The 18,818-nt window shown below is 41.5% G+C and overlaps 2 protein-coding genes across 2 annotated transcripts in view; one reads left to right on the top strand and one right to left on the bottom strand.

Annotated features, from left to right (window-relative positions):
• Positions 1-18,818, top strand: part of LOC311292699 (uncharacterized protein) — a 57,383-nt gene that overhangs the window by 27,006 nt on the left and 11,559 nt on the right. The gene's annotated exons all lie outside the window — the stretch shown is intronic.
• LOC311292084 (uncharacterized protein) overlaps positions 1-18,818 on the bottom strand; it is a 36,619-nt gene that overhangs the window by 15,156 nt on the left and 2,645 nt on the right. The gene's annotated exons all lie outside the window — the stretch shown is intronic.

Below are 18,818 nucleotides of genomic sequence, written 5' to 3'. Positions count from 1 at the left end.
TAACTAAATAAATGTCCTAATCACTAATTCTCTCGCTCTATCACTCGTACAATTATCAACACAGCTCACAAACTTCAACTCTGAACTGGGGAGACGTCTCCCTCTTATGACGTCAAGCGATTCGTTTGGGGGGAGGAGCAGTTTTAAGCGAGTACTGAAAATAACGAACTTTTTCATCTTATATTCTGCCTTTAGGTATCGAAAAACATAAAAAACAATACATCAACTTGTCAAACGTGTATTTCCCCTAACTATTTTGTGTTCATCTAAAAAAATTTTTTAACCTGACATACACACTTTAAGTCATGCACAGATCCTGGCCATTTTGCTTTCACATTTGTGATATGGAAGATTTTAGTCAACTGCCTTTTTTATATATATATACAGTGAGGAAAATAAGTATTTAAACACCCTGCTATTTTGCAAGTTCTCCCACTTAGAAATCATGGAGGGGTCTGAAATTGTCATCGTAGGTGCATGTCCACTGTGAGAAACATAATCCCCCCAAAAAAATCCAGAAATCACAATATATGATTTTTTAACTATTTATTTGTATGATACAGCTGCAAATAAGTATTTGAACACCTGTCTATCAGCTAGAATTCTGACCCTCAAAGACCTGTTAGTCTGCCTTTAAAATGTCCACCTCCACTCCATTTATTATCCTAAATTAGATGCACCTGTTTGAGGTCGTTAGCTGCATAAAGACACCTGTCCACCCCATACAATCAGTAAGAATCCAACTACTAACATGGCCAAGACCAAAGAGCTGTCCAAAGACACTAGAGACAAAATTGTACACCTCCACAAGGCTGGAAAGGGCTACGGGGAAATTGCCAAGCAGCTTGGTGAAAAAAGGTCCACTGTTGGAGCAATCATTAGAAAATGGAAGAAGCTAAACATGACTGTCAATCTCCCTCGGACTGGGGCTCCATGCAAGATCTCACCTCGTGGGGTCTCAATGATCCTAAGAAAGGTGAGAAATCAGCCCAGAACTACACGGGAGGAGCTGGTCAATGACCTGAAAAGAGCTGGGACCACCGTTTCCAAGGTTACTGTTGGTAATACACTAAGACGTCATGGTTTGAAATCATGCATGGCACAGAAGGTTCCCCTGCTTAAACCAGCACATGTCAAGGCCCGTCTTAAGTTTGCCAATGACCATTTGGATGATCCAGAGGAGTCATGGGAGAAAGTCATGTGGTCAGATGAGACCAAAATAGAACTTTTTGGTCATAATTCCACTAAACGTGTTTGGAGGAAGAAGAATGATGAGTACCATCCCAAGAACACCATCCCTACTGTGAAGCATGGGGGTGGTAGCATCATGCTTTGGGGGGGGGGTTTCTGCACATGGGACAGGGCGACTGCACTGTATTAAGGAGAGGATGACCGGGGCCATGTATTGCGAGATTTTGGGGAACAACCTCCTTCCCTCAGTTAGAGCATTGAAGATGGGTCGAGGTTGGGTCTTCCAACATGACAATGACCCGAAGCACACAGCCAGGATAACCAAGGAGTGGCTCTGTAAGAAGCATATCAAGGTTCTGGCATGGCCTAGCCAGTCTCCAGACCTAAACCCAATAGAGAATCTTTGGAGGGAGCTCAAACTCTGTGTTTCTCAGCGACAGCCCAGAAACCTGACTGATCTAGAGAAGATCTGTGTGGAGGAGTGGGCCAAAATCCCTCCTGCAGTGTGTGCAAACCTGGTGAAAAACCACAGGAAATGTTTGACCTCTGTAATTGCAAACAAAGGCTACTGTACCAAATATTAACATTGATTTTCTCAGGTGTTCAAATACTTATTTGCAGCTGTATCATACAAATAAATAGTTAAAAAATCATACATTGTGATTTCTGGATTTTTTATTTTAGATTATGTCTCTCACAGTGGACATGCACCTATGATGACAATTTCAGACCCCTCCATGATTTTCAAGTGGGAGAACTTGCAAAATAGTAGGGTGTTCAAATACTTATTTTCCTCACTGTATATAATATTACTAATCTGGAATATTAAGAATCACAATAGTAACTGGGCTGCACATTTACATTTTGAACCTCCTTTCTGTTCACATAATCCCCTTCATTGAGGCCTTGATGGCAGTCTATAGCCTATAGTCTACCAATAACGTTAGTGAAGCCTGAGTGACATATACTGTAATCGGCATGGTCATGATTGCATGATCTTCATAAAAAATTATGATAGCCTAAAAAAAAAAAATCCTTTAAAAAAAAGGCTTTACAACATTGGGTCTAAAGTGGCTTGGAAATGCCACAAAAAAAAACTAAAACTGTTTTTTAAACCTAAAAGCGCCAGTTTAACTCCGAATGACACGACAGACAGCACTTTCCATCAAGTTCTCCGCATCTCCAATAGTGTAAAGGAAAGAGCCACTCGCAAATAATCTTAGGGCAATGCAAACAGTTTGTGCTGTAGTTAAATCCCGACTCCGACAAATCGAAAATAAATGTGCGTTTCCAACAAATGAATAATGTAAACGACAATCTCACGAGTCACGAGAAAAAAATATCTCAGAAAGTGCACTATCGCGCTGCGCTGGACTTCCCGTATCCGCTTATAAAGCCGCAGTCTAATCCTGTTAACATGAAATAAGCCTGCTCCCGAGCAGGTTTAAGATTGCGCACCTGTTGCTATGACAGCAAGTCCAGGATGAGCGTCGAAGAACCAAACAATCCAAGATCATGCCAAATCGCCAACAATCAAATCCAGCTAACTGAGTTAGCGACGTACGAAGAACGGGCCCGAGGTCTCGTACTGAAACTGTTCAGATGCCTCAAAGTGCACAGCCCTTGGGGGAAAAGGCGAAGAGGTCTCTTGGCAGTTTTTTCAAGACCAGTGCAGCCCCTCCTTCTTTGCCTGTAAAACTTGAAGATGTCGCAGACATCCAAGATGACATCCAAAAGATCCAAGATGGCGGCGCGAGTACATCGCGAGGCTCGCGGTCTCTCCAGATTCTGTAATTTAGCAGTATTTTTCTTGCTCATTTCGGGTCTGTTCGTCCAGAACAGTTGTGCCTTAACATCGTACACCCAAGGTGAGCTTTTGGATATTGGTTTGCGAATTTCCGACAGTTTTATGGACAACCTTCGACTCCTTCCTGAGATCGCCAGATCACCCGAGGCTATGCACTCTGCCCGGCCGGGCGGAAGTGCTCGCAGGCGCCGGCGAGATCGTAAACAAAGGCGGGGGAAGCGCGGAGGACTAAGAGCTAAGCTAAAGCTAACACCACACCGGCTCTCTTTACCCAGCATTTTCCTTGCCAATGTACGGTCGCTGTTGAACAAAATGGAGGAGATTCGACTCAACATCACATACAGCAAGAGACTTTTGAACTGTAATGTTCTAATTTTCACGGAAACATGGTTAAACAGCGGAATACCGGACAACGCTATTGAGCTAGCGGGACGCCATACATTCCGGGCGGATAGAACATTAGATGGCTCCGGTAAGACCAGAGGTGGTGGATTGTGCATTTACATTAACAAAGCTTGGTGCACAAACTCTGCTATTGTTGGGAGACATTGTTCAGCTAACCTTGAGTTTCTCATGGTTAAATGTAGACCGTTTTATCTACCGCGGGAGTTCACTTCCACTATTATAACTGCAGCCTATATTCCCCCGGATGCTGATGCCAAGTTTGCTATGAAAGAACTTCACGCAGCCATCAGTAAACAACAGACCGTTCACCCGGAAGCTGCGTTTATTGTTGCGGGTGATTTTAATCATTCAAACTTAAAGTCAGTGCTACCGAAATTTCACCAGCATGTTTCCTGTCACACCAGAGGAAACAAAACCTTAGACCATGTTTACACAAACATGGCTGAAGCTTACGTCGCGACACCCCTCCCCCACTTGGGACAGTCAGATCACCTTTCTTTGTTCCTCACCCCCAAATATGCACCTCTGATCAATCGCGTGAAGCCATCAGTGAAGACCATCAAGGTGTGGCCTGCGGGGGCAGATTTCTCACTCCAGGAAAGGTTTCTACACACAGACTGGAGTATGTTTGCTTCTCAAGCCACCAGTGGCTCTCACACGGACATTGACTGCTACACCTCCTCTGTACTGGATTATATTAATACCACCATTGACAGTGTTACAACCCAGAAGCAGATCACCACATACCCAAATCAGAAGCCATGGATGAACAGGGAAGTGCGACTCCTATTGAAGACACGCAATACTGCCTTCAGATCAGGAGATGCACAAGCCTATAGTACATCCAGAGCAAATCTGAAAAGGGGCATCAAAGAGGCCAAGCACTGCTACAAGCTTAAGATAGAGGGACACTTTTCCAACGCTGACCCTCGGCGCATGTGGCAGGGCATTCAGGCCATCAGTGACTACAAACCCTCTCACTCCACCCCCGCAGCCACTGATGTCAACTTCCTGAACGAGCTAAATGACTTTTATGCTCGCTTTGAAAGAGACAACAGAGAAACTGCCACCAAGCTCAAATCCTCAGCTGACCACCCACCGATCACACTCTCCTCCACAGATGTCTGCAATGCACTGAGCAGGATCAGCGCGCACAAGGCTGCTGGACCAGACAACATCCCTGGACGCGTACTCAGGGCATGTGCGGAGCAGCTCGCTGGGGTTTTTACAGACATTTTCAACCTGTCTCTTGCCCAAGCAGCTGTACCAACATGCTTTAAATGCACTTCCATTGTGCCAGTGCCAAAACACTCCAGCCCGAAGTGCCTTAATGACTACCGCCCTGTAGCACTCACACCCATCGTAATGAAGTGCTTTGAGCGGCTGGTCCTGGCACACCTAAAAGACTCTCTACCATCCACATTGGACTCACACCAGTTTGCCTACCGTAGCAATAGGAGCACAGAGGATGCAGTCTCCATGGCACTGCACTCTGTGCTCACACATCTGGACAATAAGAACACTTATGCACGCATGCTGTTTGTTGACTTCAGCTCAGCATTCAACACTGTCATCCCAACTAAGTTAATAGCCAAACTTGGAGACCTGGGCTTCAACACCTCCATGTGCAACTGGATTTTGGACTTCTTGACCAACAGACCCCAGAATGTTCGATCAGGCTCCAACTGCTCCACATCCATCACACTCAACACTGGTGTACCACAGGGCTGTGTGCTAAGCCCGTTCCTCTACTCCCTCTTCACCTCCGACTGCAAGCCTGTGTACGGATCTAATTCCATCGTCAAGTTTGCGGACGACACTACGGTGATTGGTCTCATCAGCAACAACGATGAGACTGCCTACAGGGAGGAGATCAAGCACCTGGCCACATGGTGCACCGAAAATAACCAGCTCCTCAACACCACCAAAACGAAGGAGCTCATCGTGGACTTCAGGAAAGTGTCAAGAGGCACACACGACACCATCCACATCAATGGAATGGCTGTTGAGCGTGTCTCCAGTTTCAAGTTCCTGGGGACCCACATCTCGGCGGACATGACCTGGACAACCAACACCTCCAGCCTGGTCAAGAAGGCTCACCAGCGCCTTTTCTTCCTGAGGACACTGAGGAAGAATCAGCTTTCCTCCACTATCCTGGTGAACTTCTATCGCTGTGCAATAGAAAGCATCCTGACCAACTGTGCTACAGTGTGGTATGGGAGCTGTTCTGTTGCAGAGCGCAAGGCACTGCAGCGGGTGGTGAAAACCGCCCAGCGCATCACTGGGACTCCACTACCTGCCATCGAGCACATCCAGAGGAAACGCTGTCTGCATCGAGCTCGCAGCATCCTTAAGGACTCCTCTCACCCAGCCCACAGACTGTTTTCTCTCCTGCCCTCCGGCAGGCGTTTCAGGTGCCTCCGGACCAGGACCAGCAGACTAAAGAACAGTTTTTTCCCCAGAGCTGTCTCTTTATTAAACTCTAACCCTCATTGATCCCACTCCCCTCATATACTGATTGACTCGGCTCTCCCTCCTCACACCTGCCTCCATTTTGTTATTTGCAATACTATAATGTTCATTTGCACTGCTGATTGTTATTACAGTAACAACTGTTTACATATGCATCTTGCACTACTACCTTGACTGGAATATGCTCAATTTGCACTGCCGACTGTTTATTTACAGTACCGACTGTTTATATATACATTGCAATATCGTACCTTAACTGTAATATGCAATTACTTTCCACTGCACTTTCACTCGGATAGCTTCTGTCCAAACTTTATTTGCACTACTTTAAATCCATTGTTATACTGCTCATTAGCCTAACTTATACATATATCTATTTGTTAAATTCTGTTTATAGTATTAGCCATCTGTATATTATGCTCACATTCTGTTTATAGTAACAGCCATCTGTATATATATTCATAGTACATATCTATCTGTAAAATTCTGTTTATAGTAACAGCCATCTGTATATTATATTCAGTACATATCTATCTGTAAACATTCTGTTTATAGTAATAGCCATCTGTATATTATTATATTCAGTACATATCTAGCTGTAAACTCTGTTCACAGTAATAGTTATCTGTATATTATATTCATAGGACAATCTATCTGTAAATTTTTGTTTATAATAGTATTCAACTCTATATTTATTCAGTACATATCCATGTTCTGCACTTATGAACCACTGTATATCCTGCACTTGCTGCTATTGCACTTCTGGTTAGACCTAAACTGCATTTCGTTGCCTTGTACCTGTACTTGTGTAATGACAATAAAGTTGAATCTAATCTAATCTAATCTAAAGAGGCAGAGGTAAACAATTACCTGATGACTCCTGCCATTGATGGAGAAGATGATCCCTTGGCTTGGTGGAGGGTGCATAAGATCAGCTACCCACAGTTGTCCACCATGGCCCGCAAGTATCTTTGTGTACCTGCCACAAGCGCTCCCTCAGAGCGTCTTTTTAGCACAGGAGGGAATATTGTGACTTGCACTCGCTCATCCTTGAAGCCAGCAAAAGTCAATATTCTGGTTTTCTTAGCAAAAAACCTGTGAGCCACTGAGAACAAAACTGTTGGATCATTATGGCTGGCAGTGCTATACTCGTAGTGAACTTTAGTCTGTGTGGTGTTATTGTTGTGTACTTGAGATAAGTGAGGTTGATCTATTCTATATTATAATATTCAAATTGTTTTTTTATTGTCTAATTTAAAAGTGCATTTCTCAGTTTTTTTATTTATAACTTTATTTACTTTGATTTTACAAAATATTTTCAAAGCAAATTCTATGTTTCAGTTGTGTGAAATGTTACTGACTTGGGAGCAGTATATATATATATAATATATATAATTAAAAAAATTTTTTTTTATAAGAAAATTTTGCACACAGTGTTTTTTGTTTACAAAGTGCATGCCTTTGTTTAAATTACTTAAATGCACAGTGGCAAAGCCACAGATGTTTCTGTAATGAGCAGTTAAATAAAAATTTCATTTATTTCAAGTCATACATGATTTAATTTAATTCTAACAAATAGGCCCAGCCTATGGGAAAGAACATTTTACATTAAATGTATCTAATATTGTGTTAGTAATTATTTAAATCATTTTGTTGGAAAAAAGGGATAAAAAATAATAATAAAAAAAAAAAAAATAAAATAAAATAAAAAATCGCATATTAAATCGCAATTGCAATATTGGGAAAAAAAAAAAAAAAAAAAAAATTCGCAATTAGATTATTTTCCCAAATCGTTCAGCCTTAGTGGAGAGCACTCAGCAATCAATGGTAAGAGGTGTATATATACACTCAGCAGTCTCACCTCATTCCATTGACAGTTTTTGCAGCATCCCTCCACCACCCCTTCTCCACGCTTCTAGCCCTACGTTTACATGGACACAATCGGAATGAAATCAATCCGATTGATGAATCTGAACAAGGTGTTTACATGAATGATAAATAAAGTCATCGGGTTGATGCACGCGTTTATATGTCACGAGTTTCAAAACGGATCTGATGTTTTGACATGCGCACACTGCACGAATATACAGTTTCCCGCTTTTCACGCATAAATATTCTCCTCTATTGGTTCTTTATTTGTTTTAAACAGCAGACGTAATATTAATTCGTCTCTGGTCATAATTTAGAGCATATTAACCGTTTTGCCGTGCTGCTTATTGATCACACAGTAAAAATGCCCCTCCCCGCAGCCAAAACCAGTCGTCTGTGGATGAGAATCCAAAACAAGCACTGGTGGGATGTTGTCCTGCTTCACTTCACAGACGCGCGAGTGAAATGAGAATTTTAGAATGACGGGAAACTTATTAATATGACACTTTATTCAACAGGAAGAACAGCTCCTTCCGGGCGTCATACGTCATTTCGCTAGTTAACGTCATTGCACATGCGCAGTCCTTTCAGTTTCGGTTTTCAATCCGATCAAGTGTTTACATGTTCTCTCGATCGGATTACAAAAGGAATAAACCACCCCTTTCAATCCGATCGAAATTTCATTCGGATCGAGCTCAATCGGATCGATTAAGGTGTTTACATGAAGGTTTTTTAGTCCGATTGAGCCGTCAATCTGATTTTAAGTGTCCATGTACACGCAGCTACTTACATACGGGGGGGGGAGAGCTCGGAGCCCTCCCTCTGGACAGCACGCCAAATACGCATTAAACTTTACCCCTTCAAATTATATGTAAGTGTGAACTCGTGAAACTTATCTAATGTAATAAAAACATTAAACATATACAACAGTGCCATAATGTTTTCAATTCAAGAACTGTTTTTCTTTCTCATCTTAACTGTCTTTTGTTATAACAGATGACATCATAAACAGCAGGAGATTTAATAGGCTAAATACAAAATTATTTATTTTGAAATGAACAATGTTTTGTAAAACACCGCTCTTCCATTCCGATTACAGCATCAAACAGATTCTCCCCACTCAGCGAAACACCCACTAAGAATCCTGTTGATTGTGCCCAAGTTATTGCTGATTCTATTACACGTAACGTGAAAATAGAGACACCAGCCACCATAGTCACATGTTTGCCGGGAGCCAGAGCGCCTGACTTCAAAGCAAATTTAAAAGTGCTGGCTAATGCTAATCGTAAATTCTCTAAGATCATTATTCATGTCGGCACTAATGATGTTCGACTCCGCAAGTCGTAGATCACAAAAATGAAAGGAGTCATGACTCATGACCTGTAATTTTCACTTTTCCACGAGAAAAAATGTATGTTATGATTGCCTAACGATTATACACTGGCCGAGAAGCCGATATTTAAAAGTAAAGCGTTTGTTTACCCCTGGGTTCGTCAACCAGCCCACGTGCACGCGCACTCAAATACGTGATGTTAATTTCTGAATATACCATATATGGACACGGCAGACCTATGCTGCAGGAAGCCCGCCCTGCCCCCTCCCCCTCATATTCAGTCGAGCGGCGCCATTAGTGAAAGTCAAGTCAAGTATGCTTTATTGTCAGTTCTTCCACATGTACAGTACATACATACAGAGAATTGAAATTACAGTACTCTAAGACCCATGGTGCATACAGATAACATTAACAATAAAACCTAAAAATCTAGATCTAGATCTGCAACTATCTAATAAATAATTTTTAGTGTTATCCATATCCACAACCATATCTGCTTGCTTCTGTCTCACACACACACACACACACACACACACACACACACACACACCACCACTTGAACCTTACGAGAAACAAATACTCACGTGCGTTTTGCGAAGAGCGTTTGAGCATGCGGCTGTGGGCGACTCCGTCTACGTGGTTAAATGCATAAATGTACTTGCATCTCAAAATGCTTTTATGACGCGAAATTAATGTGACACAGTCAGTTAATCTTAAGTTATTAAACAGACAGGACAAACCACATCTTATAATTTCAAAAGAGATGAAAACGTTCAGACAGCCTACTCTTAAATAGGCTACTGAAAGCACTGAAGAATTTTTTTTTTCCCCTCTTTGTTATTTGTTTTGAAGCTATATTTGTTAAAATTATTAACATGTAATTGTATTAATTTCATTTTTAAATGTGTAATTATTATAAGTAGGCCTATTTATAATTATGTAATTAAATACTTGAAGTTTTATTAATCAGATAAATTCAAGAAAAAAAAAATGTATCGGCTCATGAGGTGCCTAAAGATTCCCTTCCCTAATTTACAATGATTTAGTGCTTGTTTTTGTTGAATAATAGAAAAAAAGAGTTTAAAAAAAAAAAAAAAAAACGCAATTAGATTATTTTCCAAAATCGTCCAGCCCTACTCTCCACAGGGCACCGTTGATGGTTAGAGTAGCATGCTGAGTGTGCGCTCCACTGAAGTAAACAACAATCTCCTTCGTCTTGTCCACGTTCAGAGAGAGATTGTTGTCACTGCACCACCTGGCCAGGCGGCTCACCTCGCTCCTGTAGTTTGTCTCATCTTTGTTACTAATGAGACCCACCACAGTCGTGTCATCCGCAAACTTAATAAGGAGGTTGGAATTATGTGACGGTGTGCAGTCGTGGGTCAGCAGAGTGAAGAGGAGGGGACTTAACACACATCCTTGGGGGCCCCCAGTGTTCAGAATGATGGTACTGGAAGTGTTACTGCCGACCCGTACTGCCTGAGGTCTTCCAGTTAGAAAGTCCAGCAGCCAGTTACACAGTGAAGTGCTGAGCCCCAGCTGAACCAGTTTGTGAATGAGCTGTTGAGGGATGATAGTGTTAAATGCGGAACTGAAGTCTACAAACAGCATTCTGACGTATGAGTCCTTTTTGTCTAGATGTGTGAGTGCTGAGTGGACGACAGTTGTGATGGCATCATCGGTCGAGCGATTTGACTGATATGCAAACTGAAAAGGGTCCAGGGAGGGGGGAAGGGCAGACGTGATATGGTGCATGACTAGCCGTTCGAAGCACTTCATAATAATAGGAGTAAGTGCAACTGGACGGTAGTCATTAAAGCAAGATGGAAACGGCTTCTTGGGAACTGGAATGATGGTGGTAGCTTTGAAGCATGTAGGGACAACAGCCTGACTTAATGAGATGTTAAAGATGTCCGTGAAGACATCAGTAAGTTCTGCTGCACAGTCTCTCAATACACGCCCAGGAATATTATCAGGACCCGAAGCTTTGCGTGCATTGATCTTTCTAAATGATCTCCTCACGCTGTCTGGGGTCAGCGTCATCATCTGGTCGCTGGGAGGAGATGGAATCTTCTGTGCAGTGGAGTTGTTTTGTATCTCAAAGCGAGCGAAGAAGACGTTCACCTCGTTCAGCAGAGAGATGTTACGGTCACAGGTCCGCGGTGGGGGCTTGTAATCCGTAATGTACTGTATCCCCTGCCATAGACTCCGAGTGTCTCTGCTGTCACTGAATTGATGTGCTATTCTCCTGGAGGACTGTCTCTTAGCATCTCTGATGCCACGGGACAGGTTGGCCCTGGCTGTTCTCAGACCCACCTCATCTCCAGCTCTGAAGGCAGCATTCCGTATCTTCAGGAGTCTGTAGACCTCCCCTGTCATCCACGGCTTCTGGTTGGCCCGGACAGTGATGGTCTTTGTGACTGTTACATCATCAATACACTTGTTGATGTAGGCAGTGACAGTCTTTGAGTACTCTTGGAGGTCTATGGTGTTATTGTATGTGGCAGCCTGCTTAAACATATTCCAGTCAGTGGTGTCAAAACAGTCTTGAACAGCTTCTGACGACCCTTCCGGCCACACTTGTATCTGTTTCTAAACTGGTTTAGTGACTCTAATGAGCGGTCCATATGCAGGCATTAGCATAACTGTGATGTGGTCTGATGCACCAAGGTGGGGGAGGGGGAGGGCTCTGTAGGCTCCTCTCTGAGTGGTGTAAACAAAGTCTAAAATGTTATTACCTCGTGTTGGAAAGTTAATGTGTTGGTGTATTTTTGGAAACACACTCTTTAAGTCTGCATGGTTAAAATCCCCAGCTATGATGAGAAAAGCATCAGGGTGGGCTGTCTGCTGCTCACTGATGTGCTGGTACAGTTCATATAGTGCATCGTTCCTGTTGCTGTTGTTGTTGTTCGGTGGAATGTAAACAGAAACGAGCAGTATAGCAGTATATTCCCTCGGCAGGTAGAACGACCGGCACTTAACCCTTTCGCACGTACGATCACACCGGTGTGATCAGTCTAGGCTGGTCCCTGGAGCGTACGATCACACCAGTGTGATTAGAACGGTCAGTGCATCACGTGATCAACTGCTAAATTCAAATGTGCTTTCGCGCGTTGGCTGGCGCTGAGCCAGAGACAGGCGAGCTCAGAGCTGTCATATATCACAACTTTTCAGTGTTTTCAACCACATAATGTTTATTTTAGATTTCAGACATATAAGTACTAAAAAAACAATACATTTAGAGTTTGTAAAATACACACTAATGTCAAAGGAAGAGGCAATAATAATCCTTTTGATTATAATTAGACACGTTTTATTCATATCAGATACATATTGTGTAAATAACTTTAAAGTTTACTCTATTCTTCTCCCAGTTCACCAGCCACTTACTTTTATGTATTTCGGGAGAAGTGGATGAATTCACGTGTTGTATAAAATCCAACAGATCCGATTCTCTGAACTACGTCTGCGTCACAAACTAAGATGGCGGCGCCCATCGCGCATACAGCTGAACTAACGCGATCATTATAAAGGTGTTTAAACAACAAAACACTTCCACTTGCATATATTTGACAATTGGAATATCAGATATTTCATGCCATATCTAACAAATTTGTGAATATTTTGAATAAAAAAGGAAAAATGGCATAAAAGCAGATCATCATTCATTCAGCTCTGTTGTTGCTGCGGTGCGTCACGTGACAAGCAATGACGCGCGTCACCATGGAAACCATAAAGTGACACATTCTAAATAACGGTCGCCTTGAAAAACTCACGCTGGGGGGTCAGCCAGAATATTTTAAACTTACGTGTGAAAGGGTTAATAATCATGAACTCCACCAGAGGTGAACAATGTTTACAGATCACAACAGCATCGTGGCACCATGCATCATTGATGTAAACACAGACCACCGCAGCGGGTTTTTCCTCCCGGGACGAGAACTCTGTTTGCTCGATAGCATATCAGCTGATCGAGCTGAATAGCGCCGTCTGGAACGCTGTTGCTAAGCCATGTTTCCGTTAACACAAAAACACAGCAATCTCTTACAGTCTTCTGGGTTGAACGTAATAGTCGGATATTGTCCAGTTTATTGTCCAAAGAGCGTACGTTAGCCAGTAAGATGGTAGGTATGGCTGGCTTGTGTGGATTGGCCATTAGCCTAGCCCAGATACCTCCGCGTTTGCCCCTTTTCTGCTTCCTCTGACGCCGCTTGTGTCGCCTCCACTGTGGGCAAGATGCACTAGTGGGGGTCGGTGATCTGTAGGCCTCCGGAGCAGACCGAGTTCTCGCAGCTTTTCTGCGTACGCGGAGTTAAACTCTAAAAATGTGGTTCTGCCGACTTCTAACAGAAACTCACGGCTGTATACGCGCTTAAATTCAAATTGACGCGATGAAGACGTACAAAAACACTGCGACTCACAAGACAAAAGACACGAAAACACCATTCTATCGGGAGCAAGAGAAGCCGCTGCGTGTGGACGCGCAGCCAACGCAAAAGTGTCCGATTCGAAGTACGCACTCGACCGTGAAAGATGCAGAAACGTGGTGCACACGTGAGTTGCTCTGTTGTTGACTGCCGCGGCCAGGTCGGGTTCATTCGCAACTTGCGCCATGATGTCATTTTGGAATGATATGCTGAAGCGTTACCTGCAGTGTCAACCCCCCCTCCTTCCTGCCACCAATCAACGCGCCCCTCATTTGCATTATTACAATGACCGTCCACGACAGATGGTATCTCGCGAGACAATAATGCCTTCAGAAATAAGGGTCAGAGGAGCTCTGTGTTTATTTATTTTTCCACTTTTCTTTTTTAGAAGGGCCTGAAAGACTATAATAGAGCGTGGGAATCCAAGGTAATACTAGGTTATGACTCCTTCAACATTAAAGAGGTGTGTGAACTTGCAAGTACGATGTCAAGCACTGTAATTTGCTCTGGCCCCCGTCCTATTTGCAGGAGTGATGAGATAGTTAGTAGATTGTCCTCACTCAATGTCTGACTGTCGCGGTGGTGTCCGCAAAATAAAATAGAATTCATAGATAAATGGAAAAGTTTTTGGGGCAGACCTGACCTTTTGAAAAGAGCTGGTATTCATCCCTCCTGGGATGGTGCTGCTCTTCTCTCTAGTAATATGGCACATAGTCTTAGAGCTCAAACATGACAATCTGGGGCTCAGGTCAGGAAGCAGACAGACTGGCTAAACCGACTGTCTGCTAGCGGCCTCGCGTCACCCAGGTCAGATAAATCCCATCACATAGAGCCTCTTTCACCTAGATATCATCATATAGAGACTGTGTCTGTTCCCCGAATTAGGACATACAAAAAACTCCTAAACCCATTCAAGGGTAAAAATGTAATTGATGTTCAACAAATAAAAAACAGCTATAATACAGATGAACAAATGATAAAGCTCGGGTTGCTGAATATTCGATCCCTTACTTCAAAAGCACTCATTGTTAATGATATGATTACAGACTATAATCTAGATGTGCTGTGTTGACAGAAACCTGGCTAAAACTAGACAACTATATTACTTTAAATGAGTCTACCCCTCAAGATTACTATTATAAACATGAACCTTGTCTCTAAGGCAAGGGGGAGGTGTTGCTGTAATTTATAGTAATATCTTCAGAATTACTGAATTATAATTTGTTTGAAGTGTTGTTGCTAAATGTAACACTAGTGTAAATGATAAATCACGTTTAACATTTGTGCTGGCTACTGTATACAGGCCACCATAAAGATTTTAATCAAAGCATTTGCTGATTTTCTATCAGAGTTAGTAGTGGCTGCAGATAAAGTCCTAATTGTTGGTGATTGTAAGCTGGCTATGATTAAACCACTTGTTAAAAAAACACAACTTGATCCTACAGAATTAGTCAATTACAGGCCGATCTCGAATCTACCTTTTCTGTCAAAGATATTAGAAAAGGCAGTATCCTCACAACTGTGTTCCTTTCTTGAAAGAAATGATATGTGAGGATTTCAAGTCAGGATTTAGACCGTACCATAGTACCGAGACAGCTCTCATTAGAGTCACAAATGATTTGCTCCTATCATCCGATCGTGGTTGTATCTCTCTATTAGTGTTACTCGATCTTAGTGCTGCATTTGACACTATTGACCACGTTATTTTAAATAGACTCAAATTATGTTGGCATTAGTGGAATAGCATAATGGTTTATATCATACTGGTTTATATAACATGGTTTAGAGGTCTTTAGAATCGCGTGGAAAGACAGTATGTCACATTATAAAAAGGCCCTAAAAGCAGCCAGGGCTGAGCATCTCCGCAAACTAATAGAAAATAACCAAAATAATCCAAGGTTTTTATTTACCACCGTGGCTAGACTAACAAATAAACAGACATTACCTGAGCGAAATATACTGTTACAGTTTAGTAGTAATGATTTTATGAATTTCTTCACTGAGAAAATAGAAAGTATCAGAAACACAATTGTAAATGTACAATCTTTAATGATGTCTTATGATTCAGCCTCAATTATCACCCCGCAAGAACAATTACAGTGCTTTACAACTATAGGACAGGAAGAGCTAAATAAACGTATCATTGCATCTAAACCAACAACATGTTTATTAGATCCTATACCAACTAAACTACTGAAAGAAGTGTTACCTGTAGTGGAAGAGCCTCTCCTCAATATTATTAACTCATCTTTATCTTTAGGTCATGTTCCAAGAATATTCAAGTTGGCAGTTATAAAACCTCTCATTAAGAAACCACAATTAGATCATAATAATCTAGCAAATTATAGACCCATTTCAAATCTTCCATTTATGTACCGTAAAACTTCAAATAATAGCCCGGGCTTCTATTTACCCAAATCGCCGAACTGCACCGGCTTGTATTTGAGACAGGCGTCTATAAGAGACAGGCCTTTAATTTAGTGTTGAGATGTTCAAGCATGACAGGAGGTTACCACATTATATTATGTTTTCTTTATAATTAATTCGAATGTGTTTAACAAATCATTTAATGTAAGAAATGTCTTTGCAATGGACAGCAATGGGCAGAACACAAGTTACCGCTAAAATCCATCGAGCATATGAACTTGAGCATATGAAATGTATTTTGCCCGAAACACATCAACAAGAAAGAATGAAGGCTACCCTGTAAAACAACTGCAATCATGTGATAGAAAATTACTCTATTCATCACTATCATCATCCCCGCAATCCTCAATTACAAGTTCATTGGCGAATTCCTCCTCCACGTCGCTCTCCTCCACTTCTCCCTCTCCAGCCTCCGCTAACTCTGCCTGCCTTGCTTGCACTAACAGCTCCCGCCCAGATGCGCACGGCTCTCCCTCTTTGAAACAATGGATAAGGTGATCCTCGCTTCCATCAGAAGCTACTGTCAGGCCACATACCTAAGGATAACATCCCGAAGTTAATGAAATATATTATCTCCTCTTTCTCCCTCACATACACACACATGCGCGCGGGCGAATAGTGATGAGTCGTTCATGAACGGTTGCGTCTGTCACGTGAAATCTAATCAAAACATGGAACAGACGATCTGATGGGTTTTATAAGATCATATACAACCCGATACTAAAAAACAGACCAGGCCTCTATTTGAGACCGGCCTTTATTTACCCAAACCTGTCGTCACACCAGGCGTTTAAAAGAGACAGGCGTCTATTTGGGACTCGGCTTTTATTTGAAGTTTTACGGTATAAAATACAAGAAAAAGTTGTGTCCGCTCAATTCTGTTCTTTCTTGCAAGAAAATGATATCTATGAAAATGATATCTATGATGCAACGATGTGTGTGGCTATGTTGAGAGACTAGTATCGGGGGCTAATCAGTCTGAGCTTAGGCACAATCTTTAATACAACGAACAAAATAGCGATTTTTGCAGGCAATGCAGATTATATTTTAAGACTTAACGATTGTAGTCCTTTGTCAGTGAGTGAGTGGGTGAGTGTGTGTGTGTGTGTGTGTGTGTGTGTCACGGCAGCCCCCGCTGCTCGTTGAGCACAGTAACTGCAGGGTGTTATGTGCTTTTGAGTCTCCAAACACCACAAAAGTCTCCAATAACACCAGTGAAAGTGGCTAGATTTGTCGCTAGTCGCTTTTGACAAAAAAAGTATTTTTCAATCATCCTGTAGCCTACTCGCGCCCCCCCGGGAGAGTGTCCGCGGGCCCTACCGGTTGAGAACCACTGAATTAATGTTAACAAATCAAACCATATTGTAAAGTGTTTCAAACAAATAATTTACTCAGAACACCAATAAGAACGTAAGTGTGCTTACCCCCTTTTTTTAGTAAGAGTAAACCTACATGGTTAGCAAGATTTAGCCTTAAAAAATTACAGTATTTACAATTGAATTTTATTTGAGACTATTAGTTAAAATAAACTTTTTAATGCTACTTTTTTCTACTTTTTAATACTGATATGATTATATACCAAAATAATTACTAGGTCTAGTAAAGAAGGATTTTATCCAGAGGTAAAAATCACAGCTTTTTTTTTAAAAGAGGGCAAGAAAGGATGACTGTGTCTGTCGGCCACCACCGAAGACCATTTTTGACCCAGAAAAAACCCTGGTCAGGCTTACTTATTTGATGTATTAGAGAAATCGAATACAAAGGCGAGCCCCCAAATAACTGCTCGACCACAGATAAAGAAGTTTGGTGTCTAGTGATGCAGAGTCATTCTCCTCCTCACTGGAGTGTGTTTGAAATCTGAGGAGAGACGCAGACTCTTCTGGTTAGTGTGTTCTTTGGTGACAGGAAAACCAATAAATAGGTTATGTTTACATCACTGTCAGCCATTCTGGGATTCAAGCTTATTTACTTAATACACTTTACTGTTCATTAGGGCTGGGTAAAAAATATTGATTTCTCGATTTTAATCAATTCTCATTTTTACGAACCGATTTCGATTCTTAAATCCCAAGAATCGATTAGTCTATCCTGTTTTCAGTTGATGAATGAACAAAACATTGTAGCGCACATCCCATCCAATGAATCGCCATAATCTTTAGTCTTTGTTACTTTTGGTGTGAAACAAAGTCTAAGGTTTGAAATTACGTCCATTTTATTACAAAATGCAAAAAATATAAACCGTTTTGGCGCTGTTTAATGTGGCGTGACAGAAGCACACGTGAACTGATCATCTCCTAATAATATTCTTTAATCTCAGTTACAGCTCAAAATAATCATGAATGGACATCTGAAGGTGTGTTAAAACATAGTAAAACTCAACTAAACATGTCTCATGGAATAGCTGAATTAGTGTTTCAACCACGGAAAGATGTCTTGTAAACAATATGTCATGTAACATCACATTTACCTCAGAAAAACCATATTCCACCCTCCATCACACTCTAGGTCGATTGAAGACGCCTTATATTTTGATCAAACTTGAAAAAAAATAGACTTTCTCTTCACCGGCCCAGTGCATCATTCTCTAAAATCTGGAAGCCCTTTTTAGCACATACAGACTCTGCCATCTTTAATATGTGTCTGAATAACCCTTTCCATTCCAGCTAGTACTTTGTAATTTTACATTGATGTTTAGAATTCAGTTTTAAGTGCACTTAATACTTTGTTGGTCTGTCTCAGTATTTCTGTTTTCCAGTGTTATCTGCTGATGAGAATGTATTTATATTTATTTTAATACTTCCTTTTTTTTACTTTTTCACCTTTACATTTTTTGTTATTATTATTATTATTTATTTATACCCATTTATTTATTTATTTGTTTGGTTGT

This window comes from Rutilus rutilus (genome assembly GCF_951802725.1).
Source record: "Rutilus rutilus genome assembly, chromosome: 1".
NCBI lineage: Eukaryota > Metazoa > Chordata > Actinopteri > Cypriniformes > Leuciscidae > Rutilus > Rutilus rutilus.
The sequence above is the reverse complement of the archived record's forward strand: the minus strand, read 5'-3'. Positions and strand labels throughout refer to the sequence as shown.